The 19,858-nt window shown below is 44.8% G+C and overlaps 1 long non-coding RNA gene across 1 annotated transcript; it reads right to left on the bottom strand.

Annotated features, from left to right (window-relative positions):
- Positions 1-18,110: 18,110 nt before the first annotated feature.
- Positions 18,111-19,407, bottom strand: LOC308588557. Its single transcript, XR_014008817.1, has 2 exons — positions 18,961-19,407; positions 18,111-18,573 (listed from the first exon to the last, which is right to left on the bottom strand). It is a non-coding gene; the product is annotated as an uncharacterized lncRNA (long non-coding RNA).
- Positions 19,408-19,858: the final 451 nt, after the last annotated feature.

The following is a 19,858-nucleotide window of genomic DNA, read 5'->3' as shown; positions in this document are numbered from 1 at the left end:
AGGTCGTGGCGGATGTTCTCCTGGAGACACCTAGCTTGGTCGTCCTAGGGGATTTTAACATCCATGCCGACACGACCTTACAAGGGGCCGCTCGGGACTTCGTGGAAAGCATGGCCTCCATGGGGCTGTCCCTGAATAAGTCTGGCCCAACCCATAGCCGTGCACATGCCTTGGACCTGGTGTTTACCTCTATGGATGTTGGTGATCTGACACTAAGTAAAAGCGAAACGAAAGAAGTGCCATGGTCAGATCACTTCCTGGTGCAACTGGACTTCTCTGCGACCCATCCCCTCTGCAGGGAGGTGGGACCAATTCGGATGGTCCGCCCCCGCCACTTAATGGATCCAAATGGTTTCCAGAGAGTGGTAGGGGATGCTTTATCCCATGTTGATGGCCTTTCAGCTGATTCCCTGGTGGCCCGCTGGAATGTGGAGTTAACCAGGGCTATTGACTGTTTGGCTCCGAAGCGCCCTCTCCGATTGCATGGAGCCCGGACAGCCCCGTGGTTTTCCACGGATCTGAGGGCAATGAAACAATCGTTGAGACGGCTAGAGCGCCGGTGGCGGATAACTCATTCCGAATCTGACCGGACACAGGTTAGAGCTCAACGTCGAGCCTACCAAGTGGCAATAGCGACAGCGAAGAAGAATTTATTCACCGCCTCTATTGCATCTGCAGAAAACAGCAGCAGGAGACTTTTTCAGGTGGTTCACAATTTAGCGGAACCACCTGCAACATCGGGGCCCAGTACGGGCCACATGTTCTCCTGCAATGATTTTGCAAAGTTTTTTGCAGATAAAATCGCTCAGATCCGGGAAGAAGTAGACTCCACCGTGGGAGCAGGGCCGGGGCGGGAGAGTGCTAGAGTTCTGTCTAGTCAAGTTGAGTGGGATCAATTCCAATCTGTTACCTCCGTGGATGTGGACAGGCTGCTTGGACGAGTGAAACCAACCACCTGTCTCCTGGATCCTTGCCCATCCTGGCTTATAAAAGCTAGCCGGGAAGGACTGGGCAATGGGCTTCGTGGGGTGGTGAATGCTTCCCTCCGTGAGGGAGCCTTCCCAGACCCGCTGAAAGAGGCGGTTATTAAACCGCTTCTTAAAAAATCATCTTTAGATGCGGCCACGATGGCCAACTATCGCCCAGTCTCAAATCTTCCATTCCTGGGCAAGGTGATTGAGCGAGCGGTTGCCGAACAACTCCAGGCACGCCTGGAAGAAGCGGACCATTTGGATCCCTTCCAGTCGGGATTCAGGCCTCATCATGGGACTGAAACTGCCTTGGTCGCACTGGTTGATGATCTCCGGCGGGCTAGGGACAAAGGTGAGAGCTGTTTCCTAGTTCTGCTGGATCTCTCAGCGGCGTTTGATACCATCGACCATAGCATCCTTCTGGACCGTCTTGAGGGGCTGGGAGCTGGGGGCACTGTTATACAGTGGTTCCGCTCCTTCCTCCTGGGCCGTGTTCAGAAAGTGGTGGTGGGGGATGAGTGTTCAGACCCCTGGGCTCTCACTTGTGGGGTGCCTCAGGGTTCTGTCCTCTCCCCCATGCTTTTCAACATTTACATGCGGCCGCTGGGAGAGATCATCAGGAGGTTTGGGCTGGGTGTTCATCAGTATGCGGATGATGCCCAGCTCTACCTCTCTTTTAAATCAGAACCAGTGAAGGCGGTGAAGGTCCTGTGTGAGTGTCTGGAGGCGGTTGGAGGATGGATGGCGGCTAACAGATTGAGGTTGAATCCTGACAAGACAGAAGTACTGTTTTTGGGGGACAGGAGGCGGGCAGGTGTGGAGGATTCCCTGGTCCTGAATGGGGTAACTGTGCCCCTGAAGGACCAGGTGCGCAGCCTGGGAGTCATTTTGGACTCACAGCTGTCCATGGAGGCACAGGTCAAATCTGTGTCCAGGGCAGCTGTTTACCAGCTCCATCTGGTACGTAGGCTGAGACCCTATCTGCCGGCGGACTGTCTCGCCAGAGTGGTGCATGCTCTGGTTATCTCCCGCTTGGACTACTGCAATGCACTCTACGTGGGGCTACCTTTGAAGGTGACTCGGAAACTACAACTAATCCAGAATGCGGCAGCTAGACTGGTGACTGGGAGCGGCCGCCGAGACCATATAACACCGGTCTTGAAAGACCTGCATTGGCTCCCAGTACGTTTCCGAGCACAATTCAAAGTGTTGGTGCTGACCTTTAAAGCCCTAAATGGCCTCGGTCCAGTATACCTGAAGGAGCGTCTCCACCCCCATCATTCTGCCCGGACGCTGAGGTCCAGCGCCGAGGGCCTTCTGGCGGTTCCCTCATTGCGAGAAGCAAAGCTACAGGGAACCAGGCAGAGGGCCTTCTCGGTAGTGGCGCCCGCCCTGTGGAACGCCCTTCCAGCAGATGTCAAAGCGATAAACAACTACCTGACATTCAGGAGACATCTTAAGGCAGCCCTGTTCAGGGAAGTTTTTAACGTGTGATATTTTATTGTATTTTTGGTTTTTATGGAAGCCGCCTAGAGTGGCTGGGGAGGCCCAGCCAGATGGGCGGGGTATAAATAATAAATTATTATTATTATTATTATTATTATTATTATTATTATTATTATTTAATATTGTTTGCAGCTGATTATCCTAGAGCAGTGTTTCCCAAACTTGGGTCTCCAGCTGTTTTTGGACTACAATTCCCATCGTCCCTGATCACTGGTCTTGCTAACTAGGGATGATGGGAGTTGTAGTCCAAACACAGCTGGAGACACAGTTTGGGACACACTGTCCTAGAGGAAGTGAGGAAAAGAAGAAAATAATAGTAGAGCAGAGGCCGGATACCGGTTTCTTTTTCTTTGATGGGGTTCCCACTTCACTTCAGCAGTTGAAATGGTGACACTTTTATGCGAGATTGGTCTGAATTTATGTAAAAAGCCAGGGGGTGCATTTCAGTTATCTGAAGTCAGAATTACCTCATGGCAGATAAGCAATATGGACCCATGTCTGCTTAGCTAAAGTCCAATATGCTAACCACTACACTAACAGGTGGCAGCTCACTATTCGGTAATACAGTGGTACCTTGGGTTACATACGCTTCAGGTTACAGACTCTGCTAACCCAGAAATAGTGCTTCAGATTAAGAACTTTGCTTCAGGATAAGAACAGAAATAGTGCTCCGGCGGCACGGCAGCAGCAGAGGCCCCATTAGCTAAAGTGGTGCTTCAGGTTAAGAACAGTTTCAGGTTAAGAACGGACCTCTGGAACAAATTAAGTACTTAACCCAAGGTACCACTGTAGTCTGCTGATCCTAATAAATGGGATATCATGCTACACAATGATACAGAATGCTCTCTCTCTCTGTGTTTGTGTATTAATACTGCATTTTTCACTTCCTTGAGGTGTGTGGCAATAGGGAGCTGTCACAATGAGTTCCTGTACTTAAGAATTTACATTACTCAGAAGCTGTAGCATATGTACTTGCCACTCGCCAAGATATGGCCTTGTTAACATTTTATGGCATGTGCTGGTATGATAATTGGAGGCACATCCCTCTCACCAGCCCACTAAATCAGCCACGGAGTTCCTGGGCCGATTTTCATTGTTTAGGAAAGTGAGATCTGTCTATGGGATGCCAAAGCAGGCCCTATTGGTGTAGAACGAGCTGCTTCTTTTCACCCAAATCCACCACTGTTTGGACCTGCAGGAGTTGGCAAAGCATTTCATAGACAACAAAGAAGAAGAAGAAGAGTTTGGATTTGATATCCCGCTTTGTCACTACCCGAAGGAGTCTCAAAGCGGCTAACATTCTCCTTTCCCTTCCTCCCCACAACAAACACTCTGTGAGGTGAGTGGGGCTGAGAGACTTCAGAGAAGTGTGACTAGCCCAAGGTCACCCAGCAGCTGCATGCGGAGAAGCGGGGAAGCGAACCCGGTTCCCCAGATTACGAATCTACTGCTTTTAACCACTACACCACACTGGAGCTTTTCATGTGCTTCCTAATCTGACATGCTCTACACACACACACACACACACATATACACACACGGAGATAACCATGGGAATTTACATGTTGATGTGTGACGGTTTTGCATGATGTTTTGTAACTTGCATTTTACACCTCTATGAAATTATAGACAAAAGAGTGTTAGAAATCTTTTAAATAAATACTTTTTGTGTGTGTAGGGGGATATATGGTCCCTTTAAAATTGCTGAATTGCTGCTCGAACACTTTTCCATGCATATAGCACTACTACAGTGGTTCCATGTGTGGCTCACCTCATTCCTAGTCAAGGAGACTGCACACGTGATCATTATATAACTGCATAGGCCAGGGTTAGTGAGTATATGGCTTCCCGGGGGCATAGTGATCAGGTTTGATGGAAGTGATAGTCCAACAACTACTGGAGGCCCACAATTTCCCATCCCTGCCAGAGACAAATGTAACCAAGGCTTTTAGGAAAATTAAGCCAGCGAAAAGCTTAGGCCAGCCTTTCTCAACTTGTGGGTCCCCAGATGTTGTTGAACTACAGCTCCCATCACCCCTAGGTAGCAAGGACAGAGCTCAGGGATGATGGGAGTTGTAGTCCAACAACATCTGGGGACCCACAGGTTGAGAATCGCTGGCTTAGGCAGTTAGGTGATAAATAGGTTGTATGTCTAAAGCTGCTCTCCAAGACTGGAAACCTCCTGTGTTTTACTGTACATTTATTGAGTGTTAGTTGTCTTGTACACCAACCTTTCCCAGCCTGGTGACTCTAGATGTTTAGGGTTGTGCTGACTGGGGAGCACCAGGTTGGGAAAGGCTGTTCAATATCATTCTGATTTCAGTTAGCCTGCTGGCTCCAGGTTTCCTGTTGCTTCTCTGGTTATCTACAAGGAGTCCAGGAAAACAACTCAGAACCAATATATGGTTCTGCTATAGTCTAATGCTACCACATGGGGCTGTTTTTGAAGTAGTCTCCTATATCTGCTAAGCTGGCTGTGTTGGACAGGTCTCATAACAACAGATGGCATCAGAGCCTTCTGCATAGGGCTGACTTTCCAGCAGTTGGATCACTCGCATCTTTTTCTGCTTAGAAACACACGGGAGGGATCTCTTTGTGATAGCTATATTTTTGGATTAGGATTGGCTGAGTGGTGCAGAGAATAGGAGATCCACAAAAATGCCTCCGTAAGCTCCAGGAAGTGCAAAATATGTGGGGAGGCAGGAGAGGGGGTATGGCTTTGAGATTTTGAGGAAGAAAGTTTGTGCAGCATGTGAGTTGTGCTCTAAAGGAGCAGGTGCCGCAGTATCTAGTGCAATCATAAACCCCCCCCCCCAACATAGCCTGTTCACTTCAAAATATTATGCCCAGAACAGACATGTAGGGACGCGGGTGGCACTGTGGGTTAAACCACATAACCTAGGACTTGCCGATCAGAAGGTTGGCGGTTTGAATCCCCGCAACGGAGTGAGCTCCCGTTGCTCGGTCCCTGCTCCTGCCAACCTAGCAGTTCAAAAGCACGTCAAAGTGCAAGTAGATAAATAGGTACCGCTCTGGTGGGAATGTAAACGGCGTTTCCGTGCACTGCTCTGGTTCGCCAGAAGCGGCTTAGTCATGCTGGCCACATGACCCAGAAGCTGTACGCCGGCTCCCTTGGCCAATAAAGCAAGATGAGCGCCGCAACCCCAGAGTCAGCCACGACTAGACCTAATGGTCAGGGGTCCCTTTACCTTTACCATACATGTATCTCATAGAAGCCTGCACACAACCTTATTTCCAAAGCCCCCCCCCCGACAGCTACAGATGAACAGAGCGCTGACGTATTAGCACTGAATAAACATTTTCACAATTGCTGCCTTTGCAGAGAGTGTTTCCAAAATAAGCAGCCCAGCAGCACAGAAAGGGACAGACTACAAATGCCAGATACTGCCTTCTCAATGAATGACGATTATGAAAATATTATTTTTCTCAAGCAAGCCTTCGTGATGTAATAAACAGATTACAATATATGGTGACTTGAGGACAATGATAACTAATCTGTTGGTGGGAAGTTCTCCCAAGAAGAGTAATTTTTTTTAAAAAAATTGGTCCCTGCTTTGCGAAAGCCCATTATCCTGCAAGATAATTGTTGGCACTTCACATTTTGACTCCCTTATGGGCCTATTCGCTCTAGTTAGACCTTTAAAAAAAGGGGGGGGGGATTAACAGTGAAAAAGGAACAGTGCTTGCCTGAGAAACCACTTTAAATGCAGGGTCTAGTATTGTCAGCCCCCTGCAGTGAACTCCGTAGAATAACAGCAGGTCGTGAATCTCAGACAAACGCAGAAATCAAATGGTCTTTTTATCTATTATGCCTCATTCCTATTAAAAGCAGCTTAGCAGGTCAGGGAGGAACAGGGAGTAATGGCAGAAAAGTCGAGAGGGAAAGAGGAGTAGTATTTGCAACCAGTAACATTTAGGATAAACCACGAGTGTTAATTGTGGTGGGGAGCTGTTTTGGGAACTGAAAAGCAAAAACGTTTTGGCTGAAAAGCAAAACTCAAAACACACTCCTTGTCTGTGGTGGTGGGAAATGCTAAAAATATTTTATTCAGTTTTCTGGTTCAGTGTTAAGAAGCAGGGAAATGGTTATCTTTAAATGTAATAACCTTTTCTTCTTTACGTTTTACAATACAGTCAAATCAGCAAGGCCTTAGAAAAGAAGACAGTAGGAGGGCAGGTAGCAGCGGGGTGCAGTGGGCGAAATGGGGAGTTCACGTTAACATTTTTCTCTAGCTCTCCAGAGCAGATTATTGTAGCTCAAGGCAAGGGAGGTATACTGTTTGCTTTGACTATCTAAAAACTATTTGTGTGATTTAAAATGGACAATACAGATGTGGAGTCATCAGCTACATAATGACTGTTCCCAAAGAAAAGAGAGGAAAAACGAGATAACCTGCATGCATAAGGATAAGCTAGTTACAGTCAAGGCTGCAACAATACAGTCAAAGCTGGAGCTGCTGAAAGATGTCAAAATAAACAAGGTGGGTGCATTAACATTTGTGGACCCCAGTCAGTTCTTCCATTTCCCCAGTGAAATTTCCATTTATTAAGGCTACAATGGGACGCGGGTGGTGCTGTGGGTTAAACCACAGAGCCTAGGACTTGCTGATCAGAAGGTCAGCGGTTCGAATCCCTGCGACGGGGTGAGCTCCCGTTGCTCGGTCCCTGCTCCTGCCAACCTAGCAGTTCGAAAGCACGTCAAAGTGCAAATAGATAAATAGATACCGCTCCGGCGGGAAGGTAAACAGTGTTTCCATGAGCTGCTCTGGTTCGCCAGAAGTGGCTTAGTCATGCTGGCCACATGACCCAGAAGCTGTACGCCGGCTCCCTCGGCCAATAAAGCGAGATGAGCGCCGCAACCCAGAGTTGGTCATGACTGGACCTAATGGTCAGGGATCCCTTTACCTTTACCTTAAGGCTACAATATGAAATAATAAAAGTCTGTTGCTTGTGTTCCTGTGCTGCAAAGGCAGCAGGGAGGGGGGATATTACAAATTAGGCAGAGCTGGCTCTGAAAATATCCATGTCTGAAAACTCAAGGGTTTCTCTCCCCCCCCACCCCAATTTCCTTCCAGGAGCTTTCAGAGGAAGTACAAATAGTATTTTGGATCCTGGCCCAGACAATGGATGTGAGATAAGTGATCACCAATGAATTACTAAGAAAGAAAGAAAAAAATGGTGCTTCTAATATTGTGAACTTGAAGGTAAAATTCAAAAAAATATCTTGTTGGGAATCTGAGGCGAGATACTTATGTAGCAGAAGTTGCTCCCAGTTCTAGTCATCACAGAGAGGCAGCTTAAGGTCCAAAATAATTTACCGCTGCAGAAGAGTAGGCTTCAGTAATACAGTTCCAGACGCTGGTATATACATACAGTTTGTAGGCTTTGCATATACAGATACAGCTATATACAAGTATAAAGTATCTCTGTTGCTCCAGCAATTCAAAATGTAATACAGACTCTGTCGCTTCTCAGGACTGACCCTGACACACTTCACAAGGCCCCAGACCCAATGATCTGGCATGCCTTAAATCACATATAGAGATGGCACTGGACCATTGCCATAGCAACTGGCTCGGCTGACCTTGCACTGGTTGACTTACCTCAGATTATGAGGTGAACTGTGCTCATGAAGGAAATTAACCAATTCCTCCGCGTCCAGTTCCTCCAACAGGAACATAGTATGCTTTGGGGCAGCAGTGGGGGAACTCCAGCCCATGGGCACAAATGAGGCATTTGCAGGAGTCCTGTTTCGGTCCTTGAAGCCATTTTGTCCACACCATGCTTCCCTTCCCAGTACCTGATGTCATGTGTGAAAGACGTGGCTGCAAAGGAGCAAAGCCTTGCTGCTAGGATCCGCAGCATTGCTTACACTGACTGGCAGTGAAGAGCACCAGGGAATTCAAATCCCTGGGGACTTGCAGGGGGTGTTTTTGTTTATGCTGCTGGGACTGACCAACTTGGGTGCTGTGGAATCACGGTGTGTGTTAGGATAGGTGCTGTGTGTTAGGATAGGTGCAAGAGAGTGTCCCGCTCGCTGGACATTCATCGGCTCCTCTGCATAGGGGTGGCATGTGGGCATCATCATTGGCAGCTGGTGGTGGGTTATGGAGGGATTTCCACAGGTCATCTCTGCTGTTTGGGGATTTTCTGGTTCTGTATTTTTTCTTGTCCCTCTTGAGCTGAGCCCACAAGATACAGCAGCTCTTCTGCCAGCACAGTGGCAGCAAATCTCTGTTCCTGGTGTAACTAAGCCATAGGATTGCTTTGCCCATTCCAAACTACAGAGCTGTCGGTTATCCAATCTCAGTTCCAATTTGCAAATCACAGGGGCATGATCAGATCACACTCGCACCCTGAGGGATAAATATATCAAATTATCTATGAATTTTTTGGACATGAAAATGTAATCATATTGCAGAAATGATTTATATATTTCTAAATAGAATGAGAAGTCTTGAGCTGTTGGATGTATCCATTGCTATGCATCTATTAACTCCAATCTACTTACACACTATTAACCACCTTAACATTTCTATTAATAATTTGCCACCATAACCCCCCCTCCATTTTGTCTTTTTTTTTGGCCAGGTTGCATCACCGTCCTGAATTACCCTTTAGTTACTAATTGTCCCTCTTGGAGTTGCTTCAGTAATTTGTTTATTTATCTATTTATTTTAAGAGGATTAGTCGGCGAAATGTTGCTTGAATCTCATTTGGAATATATCCAGAACTGAGAGTCCATCCCCTCCCCAACTTTGATAATTTCCCTTAGTAAAGAGAAATTGGCAGTTTTCATCAGTTTTTGTTTCCAAAACAAATAAAAATGCTTTCTGAAAACATTTAAGTCTTTGCTTTTGTTTTTATCTAGGCCCCATCTACACTATCCATTTAAAACGGTATCATGCCACATTATACAGTCATGGGTTTGTCCAAAGAATCATGGGAACTGTACTTTTTTTAGAGGTGCTGAATTCTTCAGAGACCCCTATTCTCCTCACAGAGCTACAATTCTGAGTGGTTTGGCAGTGAACTCAAGGGGGAATTCTGGAAATTTCAGCTCTGTCAGGGAGCAGGGGTTTCCTAAAAACTCGTAGCACCCTTACAAAAACTGCCATCCCTGGGATGCTTTGGGGGAACCCCTGGCTGCTAAAAGTGGTAAGATACTGCTTTAACTGTATAGTGCAGATTGGGCCCTAAGGGAGATAAAAACTGCAAAATGTAAGGTCAGCAAGGCAGTAGCAGGGCTTTGGCACTATTGGCAGTTTTGTGGTTGTGAGTTTGAATCCTAAAGTCTCCAGACAATTTGAAACATCATCATCATCATCATCATCATCATCATCATCATCATTAACATAGCATATGATTATTATATATATATTTTAAAGGGTTTAATTATGGGTCATGTAGCTGAGCCAGTGGTGGAGCCTTTAAAGTCCTGCTGGACTTGCAGACATTTTTGGACTTCTGGACACTGGAAGTGGAACACTGCTTTCTAGACAGTGTCCTGGTCAGGCAATGTAAGATGCAGCCACCCACCTTCTGGGAGCATTTCCTGGGAAGTTTTCCGTTCCCATTATTATAGCCAGTCATTCTGTTGATGAATATATAACCTAGTTGAAATGACTCATGGAGGAACAGACACCATTCTGGCAAGATCATCTCATTTGCATAATAAGTGTCAATACACTCATTATGTGAATGAGACACACAGAAATGAAAGCAAACATGAGGAAAGGTAGTAAAAACAGTTTCAATTTAGCTCCCATCTTTTGTTTTAATGGCTCCTCTCTTGCATGTATTCAATTCCATGGGATTTCACAGCAGTGGTCCAAACTGGTGGCTTCAAATTTTCTGGTGTTTAGCATTGTACTTCACATATTTCTACTATATATACCCTATTTTGCAGAAAATAACAGCCCCTTTTGTATTTTAAGACTATGATTAAGTCTGGCATAATCACCAACAATAATCAATGTTAATAAAGTAATAATAACTATGAAAACTGATGTGGCTTAGTTGCTAAGTGACCAAGATGTGACTCAAAAAGTCACTGGCATGAATCTGCTATGAATCAGTGCAGGTCAGTTTAGGATCACATCATTTGCAAGCACCCACATCACACTATGTCTGAGCGTAATTTAATCCTTCCCACAGCAACATCATTCCTGGTGGAATCGTTAAAGGTTGCTGGGCTAGGACTGGAGAGAGACAGGTTGTCAAGGACTGGCTGGGTGAGAAAGAGTGGCGGGAATCACGGGCTCAAGAGGGAGGGCACAGAAGGCAATGACTTAGATCCCAGATGCTGCTGGTGGGGACAAGCTAGGAGGTATTAGAAGTCCAAGGAGGGGACAAGCTAGGAAGTACTAGAAGTAGGCAGTGGCGTAGCGTGGGTTGTCAGCACCCGGGGCAAGGCAAGTAATTTGCGCCCCCTAACCCGTGGATTTGCGCCCCCTAACCCTAACCCCCAGATGTTGCGCCCGGTGCGGCTGGCCCCCCCTGCACCCCCCACGCTACGCCACTGGAAGTAGGAAACACGAGGGATATAAATGCAATCAATGAACTAAACAATACATAAAGACACCACTATCTCAAATGAGCTCCCTTCCAAGGAGTCTGTAACCTGAAGCGTATGTAACCTGAAGCGTATGTAACCCGAGGTGCCACTATACAAAGAGCCTTGATAGGTTCAATGTGTACTTACTTGAGTGCACTGGAATAACTGGTACTTGATCTAATGACAAAGATGACACTTTCCTTCTGAGGTTTGTTCCAGAGTATGAGCCTGATTACTAACTCCATAATTCTTTTGAATTGATGCTTCAAGAGATGTCAGGTTTCTTAAAAAATTAATCCATGTGCATGCCGTGAGCCAACCACAATGTGCATGACAGGGAGGTTTAAACCTCTGCTACCTCCCCCAGTACGGGGTGAGGGGTGGGGACTTTACCCAGGATGCCAAGTCTTCCTGTTTGGATAGACATTTAGTTTAAATCAGGGATGGGGAACTTGTTCCAGATGTTCCTACATCTCCCATTAGCATCAGGTATCATGGCCAATGGACAAGGATCATGGGAATTTTATTTCAACAACATCTGCAAGGCCATAAATCCTCTCACCCCTGATTCAAGTTCTTCCGTCTAAGTTTTCAGGATTGAGTGCAATCACCATTGAAAATGATCATGTAGATTCCAAAATTATTTAAATGCTCGCAAATGTTTGCCCCCCCCCCACTTATACTTTTAGAGCAATCAGAGGGAAGAAATGAACAATCATAAGGCAATCAAATGGCAACAACCAGAAGAAGATGGGCAATCAAATGTCTCTGATTTACTCATGAAAATGTGCAGGATTATAAGAGGGTTTTGTGGTGTTTGGTTTTTTTCTTTTTTAAAAAAAACAACCACCACCACACAAGAAATCTTTTATTTTGCCAAGGAAATTAATTTATCAAGTGAAGGAACAGCTTTTAACCTTTCTCACAGAAATGGATTCTTCGTTTTAGAAATGCCAGATCATATGAACAAATGTATGTCAGGATGTTACTTTCTATCCCTCTCATCCCACCCACCCCCCTCAAAACTGGAACTGAGCCAACCCTTCTCAGCAAGGAAATAACAGGTATGCTAGCAGGTGTCTGTCAGCCTGGAAACCTTTCCATTTCTTCCAAGTGTGTGTGTGTGTATATATATAATAATAATTGACACATTTGGAGGGCATTCAGATGTGTAGCACATCAAAGGTGAGGTATATCCAAAATGGGTATTAGGTAATATTTTTAAAAACTTTGGCATATTTTTTAACACAGGGTTCTTTCTCACCACAATAGCCTGTTCAGACATTTGCCTGAACATGTGACTGTTCAAAGCGTGGGTGGGCGCATGTAAGCCCCATCTCCAAAATCCTTGCCACTTGTCCATGCTTGACCTTCCCCATGTTAAAGCAAGGGCCCTCAATTTGCTCATGTTTAAGATGGCGTGTGCGAAGACGTTGGCTGTGGGTCTTGCATGCCCCCTTCCACTGCCCAATCCATACTTTGCCTGAACTCACCTGTGGTAAACCCCCTTAAAGTTTATTTGATCAAATGGTGAGATGCGAAAGTAATAAATGAAGAAAGTAAATGGGCCTCCAGAACTCTTTGGTAAGATAAGAAAAGGAGGGCAATTCCCACCTAACCCCTTAGCCAAGACAAAACAAAAGAACAATATTTTCCAAAGTAAATACATCATTTATTCAACGACAAGAAATCAATTGCATAGATATGATAATAATTTAAACCTGCTAGAAGTTCAGCATTCTGTTTCCTGCCGTTACCCACCTGATGCTTCTGAAGAGGTCATAGCAGCGGTCACCAGCATGGTGTCAGTGGGCATACAGGTACACACAGAAACCTTCCCTGTCAGGAGAGCTATGAGATTCAGGTGATGGTCAAATGCCTTGTCAATCCCAGCAGGTATATAACAGGACTACCCGGCCTGCCCAGCAGGCCGTTTCCCTCAATGCAAAGTGGTTCCCTCTTTTGCCTCAAAGGTCTAATAACAGATTTGTATTGGGGAAACTGCCAGGAAGTTAAATAAACTCTTTCAGAGCATTACCACACTGATCTTGACAAGAAACTGTGCTGCTGCTCCTTAGTTGACAGTAGCAACCTTGGGGCCGCCTAAAAACGGATCTCTTGGGTCACATCTAGTAGGGAATGGGATGGAAAGTCATGTACCTGTTGAGCTGGCAAATGCGAGCAAGGGTCTCTGTGTTCCCTTGATTGACAAAATTTATGGCATTAGATTTGGAGCCATGTGATTTTGTCGATATTGCCTTTCAGAAATTACGAGCGTCGGAAACTGGCTTATACTGAATGAGACATTGCTTCATCTAACTCAATACTGTTGACAATGGGTCTCCTCGGTCCAATAATTGGTTGACAATGGGTCTCCAAGGTTTCAGATATGACTCTTTCCCATTCCATCTTAAACTGCTTATGATGGCTTGGTTCACACTGAGATCTTTGATTCTCTCTTGTGGAAATTTTAAAAAAAGGCTTAACTGCAGCTATTATATTTATGTATATATATATTACCCAGAGCAACAAGCTCTGTAAGAAATTACTTTTCTGAGGATCAAGATTTAATCAAAGACATGAAATGAATTAAATATGACCACTACTATCTTAGCATCAGTCTAAATGTAACTTTTTATCCTCAGGCTACTTTTTAAAGCAATAGACAACACAATGTGCAATTCATTCATTATAAGCTATTAGCATATTTTTGCACCACCTCATTAGCTTTAACAAAGCTATACTGATCGCACGCCAACCAAGAGCTTCGCCCTTAGTGTCTTATCAAGGTGACCGTCACCATTGTGTTTATTTTATAGATGGTTTTCTGCTTATTCATATTAAAAGTGTCTATGTCTAAAAATTACAAACTGCTGGCATCAACAGAAAAGGACACTTGTTCTTTTTTTAAAAAGACCCATTGCTTTCATTGGATGGCATTATTAAAAGAAATATAAATAGAAACCACTGCTCAGCGGTTATGTGAAAGGGGAAAGAAGGTGAAGCCTAGCCCAGTAGCAATGAATGAGAGAAAGAAAGAAAGAAAGAAAGAAAGAAAGAAAGAAAGAAAGAAAGAAAGAAAGACTGGAGATTTGCCTAATCAGTTGATCTTCCTTTGTAAATCAGATCACCTGCTCTACATGAATCACTTAGCTTAATAGTCACTGAGGATTTCATTTCGCTGTGTGAGCTGCAGGATGGTGCCTTTGAATTTTACGGAATTAATTGCCCTGGCAGGGAGACTTTCCATCATATTTCAACTTTCTTCTTAATCTGTTCCAAAAAGAGGCTGGCCATCTTGCCCATGTACATGGAGGTTGGGGGATAATTCTGTCTCTAATCCAGGCTCTTCCTGTTTTATGATTCCCCGCCCCCCTGCCCAATTCCTAAAACCACTAACAGATGCCTCCTTCATAGCTAGTGCACTTTGTGTCTGTCATACTGGCAAATTCAGGCTGTGCAATGAGAGCTGATTGGGAGGTCTCCTGCAATAAACCCGGCTTCCCCAAAAGCTTGGACATTTTTGTGATAAGTGCCAGGAAAATGCACCAGGCAGTGTGGAATAACACCTGCTTTGAGGTGACACCTGCTTTGAGGTGTCATCTAACTTCTCCACAAGCAAATCAGCACAAATGCCCATTGAAGAGCCAGCCACCCTGCAAACAAATCGGAATACGGGTAAATACTGTAAGTTGTCTGGAAATGCCCTTTGTTTTGTTTTTTTGTCAGACAAGCTTAATGCCCTCCATGCATCCAGATAAGGCTGATGGGAAGCTTGCGTTATAATTGAAACTTCTAGAGCCCCACAGCAAACACGTTGCCTATTTATTTGAGGTCAGAAATACATCTATATACCAAATCGACTGAAGATGAGAGAATCTTTTCTCTGTCCCCTGCATTCCTGATCCATGGTTTCAACCACTGCCAGTGTGGTGTAGTGGTTAAGAGCGGTAGTCTCATAATCTGGGGAACCAGGTTCGTGTCTCCGCTTCTCCACATGCAGCTGCTGGGTGACCTTGGGCTAGTCACACTTCTTTGAAGTCTCTCAGCCCCACTCACCTCACAGAGTGCTTGTTGTGGGGAGGAAGGGAAAGGAGAATGTTAGCCGCTTTGAGATTCCTTCGGGTAGTGATAAAGTGGGATATCAAATCCAAACTCTTCTTCTTCTTCTTCTGCATGTTCCCTCTGTTTTCCTATCAAGCCCTTCTCTTCTCGTTCTCCCATTGCTCTACCTCCCATCTCCTGCGCCCCAATCTTCTAATACATGTACTGTTCTCAGTGAGTCTTTATTTATTAAATTTCTATACCGCCCTGTACCCGAAGGTCTCAGGGCAGTTCACATAAAATACCAAATACACAAAATCAAAACAAAAACAACAACCCAATAACCCCTACCCCCAAAAGAGACAGCCTTCACTTCCACAAGTGCAAAACGGTACAGATATCTCCCTTGTCTGCCTGCCTCTCAGCTACTTCCGCCAAGCAGGGTATATCTTTTTACTTGCTCAGCTCTAAGGATCAGGGCTTTCATAGTTCCATGCACTCAGCGCCCAAGCCCCAACAATCAGGCCAAACCATTTGGCCTGATAGCCTGTCTTTGATGGATTGTTTGGGGGGGGGGTGATGCAAGGCTTTTTAGTGACATAAACGTTCATGTGTCAGAAAAGCATCAGTATGGTATTGTGCAAGAAGAGAATAAGAGTTTGGATTTGATATCCCGCTTTATCACTACCCTAAGGAGTCGCAAAGCAGCTAACATTGTCCTTTCCCTTCCTCCCCCAGAACAAACACTCTGTGAGGTGAGTGGGGCTGAGAGACTTCAGAGAAGCGTGACTAGCCCAAGGTCACCCAGCAGCTGCATGTGGAGGAGTGGAGACGCGAACCCGGTTCGCCAGATTAGGAGACTACCACTCTTAACCACTACAGCACACTGGCTCCCGCAAATGGCCCTAGTGATGTATGGGATATTGTATAAATGTCGCTGTGTGTCTCTTTTCTTCTGGGTGCAAAGATCATATGACCCTTAATAACACATAAAGACATATAACTGTTGCACCACAGATGAACCTAAACCAGCCCTATTCTTACAAGGCCCTGAAAGCATCGAAAGCATTAATCAGCTGTGCAGCTGCTTCCTTCGGAAAATTCAATCACATTACTGTACTCTCATTTGGGGGGGGGGTGACAGTAGTGCGCATAACAGAAACCTCTTAATCAGATGTGATTGGATTATAAGATAAGAGGAAGTGCTGAAGAGCCTGATACGAATGATTTAGTTCTATGGGGAGCAAAATCTTTATTTATAATATATATTTGGCTAAATCTTCATTTGGTGCAAACTGGGGTTTAGACAAGTAAGAATAGGATTCCCTAAAGAGGAATGGTACATCACTGAAAATGTAGTTTTAGAGCTCCCATCAATTCAGGGCTATAGTCACATCTCCTCATACATTTAAAACACAAGTATCCTGGGAACTGTAGTTAAAGGGTGCTGGGAATTGTAGCTCTGTGAGAGGCAAACTTCAATTCCCAGGATTATTGGGGAAAGCCACTTGCATTAAAAATCTAGTGTGGAGGTAACCAATGCGTATGCTTCATATCTACGCAAAACCTCACTATCACCAGCATCCAAGAAAATTGCACAGAAAGAGATAATGGAGGTAGGACTTATTTTCCTGAGACTTGTGCATGTCTTACTGCAAACATCACCTCTGTGGACAAACAGCTGGCTTGGGTGATGTTCAGTGGAATAATCAGCATGGACCACCAATCTGGATTTGTTTCTGACTGGTACCAGCAAATTTAACAAGACCTTTTACAAGGCCTGGACATCCCATCAAAGCATATAGATACCAGGAAACAAGTTTGGATAAACATTTTCAAGTATGATCTGTGATGTATCCTTGCTTTACCTCTCAAGGTAATGGGCTTGCTGCACAAGATGGCCTCTGTGCCCGGGTATCTGTAGTAAAAGTTATCTATTCCCCTATGCTGGGCCCTGGCTGCTTCCTGCCTAGGTCATCATAAGCTTAACTGCAGTGAACAATTAGACCAAACTATTACCATGATGAGTACATCTTCAGGCTTTTTATACCTGGGGCACTTACCCATAAGGCCATCCTCTGAGGCCCTATTAAAGATACGAACAACAGAAGAATGTAGAGAATGGATTTTGGGGGCTTACAAAATACATGTAGATGTGTTTTAATTCAGCTATTAAAGGGGGGGGATAAAAAACCTCAAGGAATGAGGGAAGTCAAGAAGGAAATGTGTAAAAACCATGATACATATTATTGGCGTTATGTAATAATTCTGAAGATTAAAAAAAAATCATTGTAAAAAATAGCTAGATCTAGGATCAGGAAAGGAGGGGTGGGAAGACAAGAAGAATTTTATGTCAAAAAAATGCATATGATGATAATATTTTTGGAGATTTAATAAAAATGATAGCTAAATAGTATTAGCTGCAATTGGGGTGTGTATGTGCATTACATGGGTACACAAAGAAAATGGAAATAGTGAGGCCAATAGGTAATGAAAACAGGGAATAGGAAATAGGCAGTGACTTTTTTTGCACAGCTCAGATGCACATGAGATGGGAACAGAATGACCCAGATCTACAGCCTTTCATGGCCTTTTTGACCCCCCTGTTCACAATTTTTCCTCTCTGTACCAATGTACAAGTAGTTATATCTCTGGCAGGTGGCAGTAGCATTTCATACATCTGGCATATGCTATGATGAGTCTGCTAGTCAAGGTGCTTCAAGATTCTTCGGCTTCCATACTGCACCCTTTTACCTTAGAGTAAGCCCCTTTCGCCTTAATGTAGACATGCATTATATATTAGTCAGCTGTAGCAGAAACAACATTTGCAACTTTGTATGAATGTACCCTTGTTATATGTACAGTGGTGCCTCGCAAGACGAAATTAATTCGTTCCGCGAGTATTTTCGTCTTGCGAATTTTTCATCTTGCGAAGCACGGTTTCCCATAGGAATGCATTGAAAATCAATTAATGTGTTCCTATGGTCAAAAAAAGTCCAAACAAAGCCAAATTTGGTACAAAAAGAGTTTATTAAGTGCTCTTTAAAGTCACACATACTGTAAAGAGCATTTCAAAAATTGAAGGAACAATAATTTAAGTTTCTAAACATGACAGAAAAAGTATTTAAAAATCACCAAAGTGTACTGTACATACATTTTCTAAGACTCTGGGGGACAACTCGAAGAAGGTTCCTCTTCCACTCTTTGCTTCTTGCTGAAGAACCTGTCCATGGTCTGCTGCTTCACCCGTCTTTTCAGCACCTCCCTGAAAGATGACATGACCCTTGTATCAAAAGTGTTCGCAAGGTCACGTGTCAGGTCCTTGTCAGGGTGGTGCCGCTGTGCAAAAGCCTGCACATCTTTCCACTTCTGGCAAATGTCCCTCAGTTCTTTGGAGGACAGCCATTCCTCAGTTGCTTCCTCCTCTTCCAGCGAGGCCTGCTCCTGTGCAGCCTCTGCCTGCAGTTCGACCAGCTCCTGGGTGGTCAGCTCGTGGTCGTGCTCCTCCACCAGCTCACTGACGACTTCTGGCTCGCCTGAGGTTCCTGGCTGTTGCCGGACGAGGTCTGCGTGCAAGGCCTTGGCCTTCTCACAAATGACGGCCTCAGTCACTGTGTCACCTGCACGCTGCTTCTCTTCTAACCAGATGAGCAGCAACTTCTCCACCTCCTCCAGAACAGCTGGGCGGTTCTTCACGATCCTGGTGACTCCCTTGGCTACATCAGTCGCAAGGATCTTCTCCCTCATCTTCAGGATGGTCCCGATGGTCGATGGATTCCTCCTGTACTCCCTGGCATGGTCTGTCACACGCATTCCACCGTCGTGCTTCCAGATGATCTCCTTCTTCATTTCCAGCGTAACCTTCTCCTTCTTCTTCTTCTTCTCGCCGGCCTCTGCAGCAGCAGTCTTCTTGGGCCCCATGGCAGCACAGCTCCTACCTTCGCAACCCCCCCCCAAAAAAATCAGTGCTTCACATCCAAAAAATTCAAAAGCACCAAACCTCCCAGAAAACACACAAGCTTCCAGATTCTTGCAAACCCCTTCTCAACAATTCCCTGACCCCCCAGCCACCCACCACACAGAAATCCAAACCCAGAAATCTTTTTTTTTAACAACAGCAGAGTGCTCCAATGGTCACAATAAATCATAAAAATGCAGGGGGGAAAAACAAGCTTCCAGATTCTTGCAAACCCCTCCCCAACACCAAGTCCTTGAATTCCAAACACCCCAACCCCAAATCCCAAAACCCTCCAAAAAGTTTTAAAAGTTTAACTTACCAAATGGCTGCAAAAGAAGTTTTGGAAAAGCTTCAAAAATCACCAAAGTCTTCAAAAACCTCAAAAAAAGGCTACCACACCGCGTGCTATGAGTTGCTCCTCGAAGTCAAGTCGCAACTGCACCTCTTCAAGCAATGCACCCTGGGTATTAACGGTTTTAAGAAAAAGGAAACAAACTTGCAAGACGATTTCGTCTTGCGAAGCAAGCCCATAGGGAAATTCATCTTGCGAAGCAACTCAGAAAACGAAAAACTCTTACGTCTTGCGAGTTTTTCGTCTTCCGAGGCATTCGTCTTGCGAGGTACCACTGTAACTCTATTTACACAATATTTTGTTTGAGTGGTCTGTTGTTGCTTCAGTTTTTTGTGCACCACTTAGAGATTATTTTAATATGTTAAGTGGTATAGAAATTAAAGAATCAATCAATCAACATTTGACTCCCCCCCCCAAAAAAATATTGAAAATGAAGGAGGTTATTCAAT

The sequence above is a fragment of the Podarcis bocagei genome (assembly GCF_964188305.1).
Source record: "Podarcis bocagei genome assembly, chromosome: 6".
NCBI lineage: Eukaryota > Metazoa > Chordata > Lepidosauria > Squamata > Lacertidae > Podarcis > Podarcis bocagei.
Note: the sequence above shows the minus strand (reverse complement) of the source record. Positions and strands in the feature narration are given on the sequence as shown.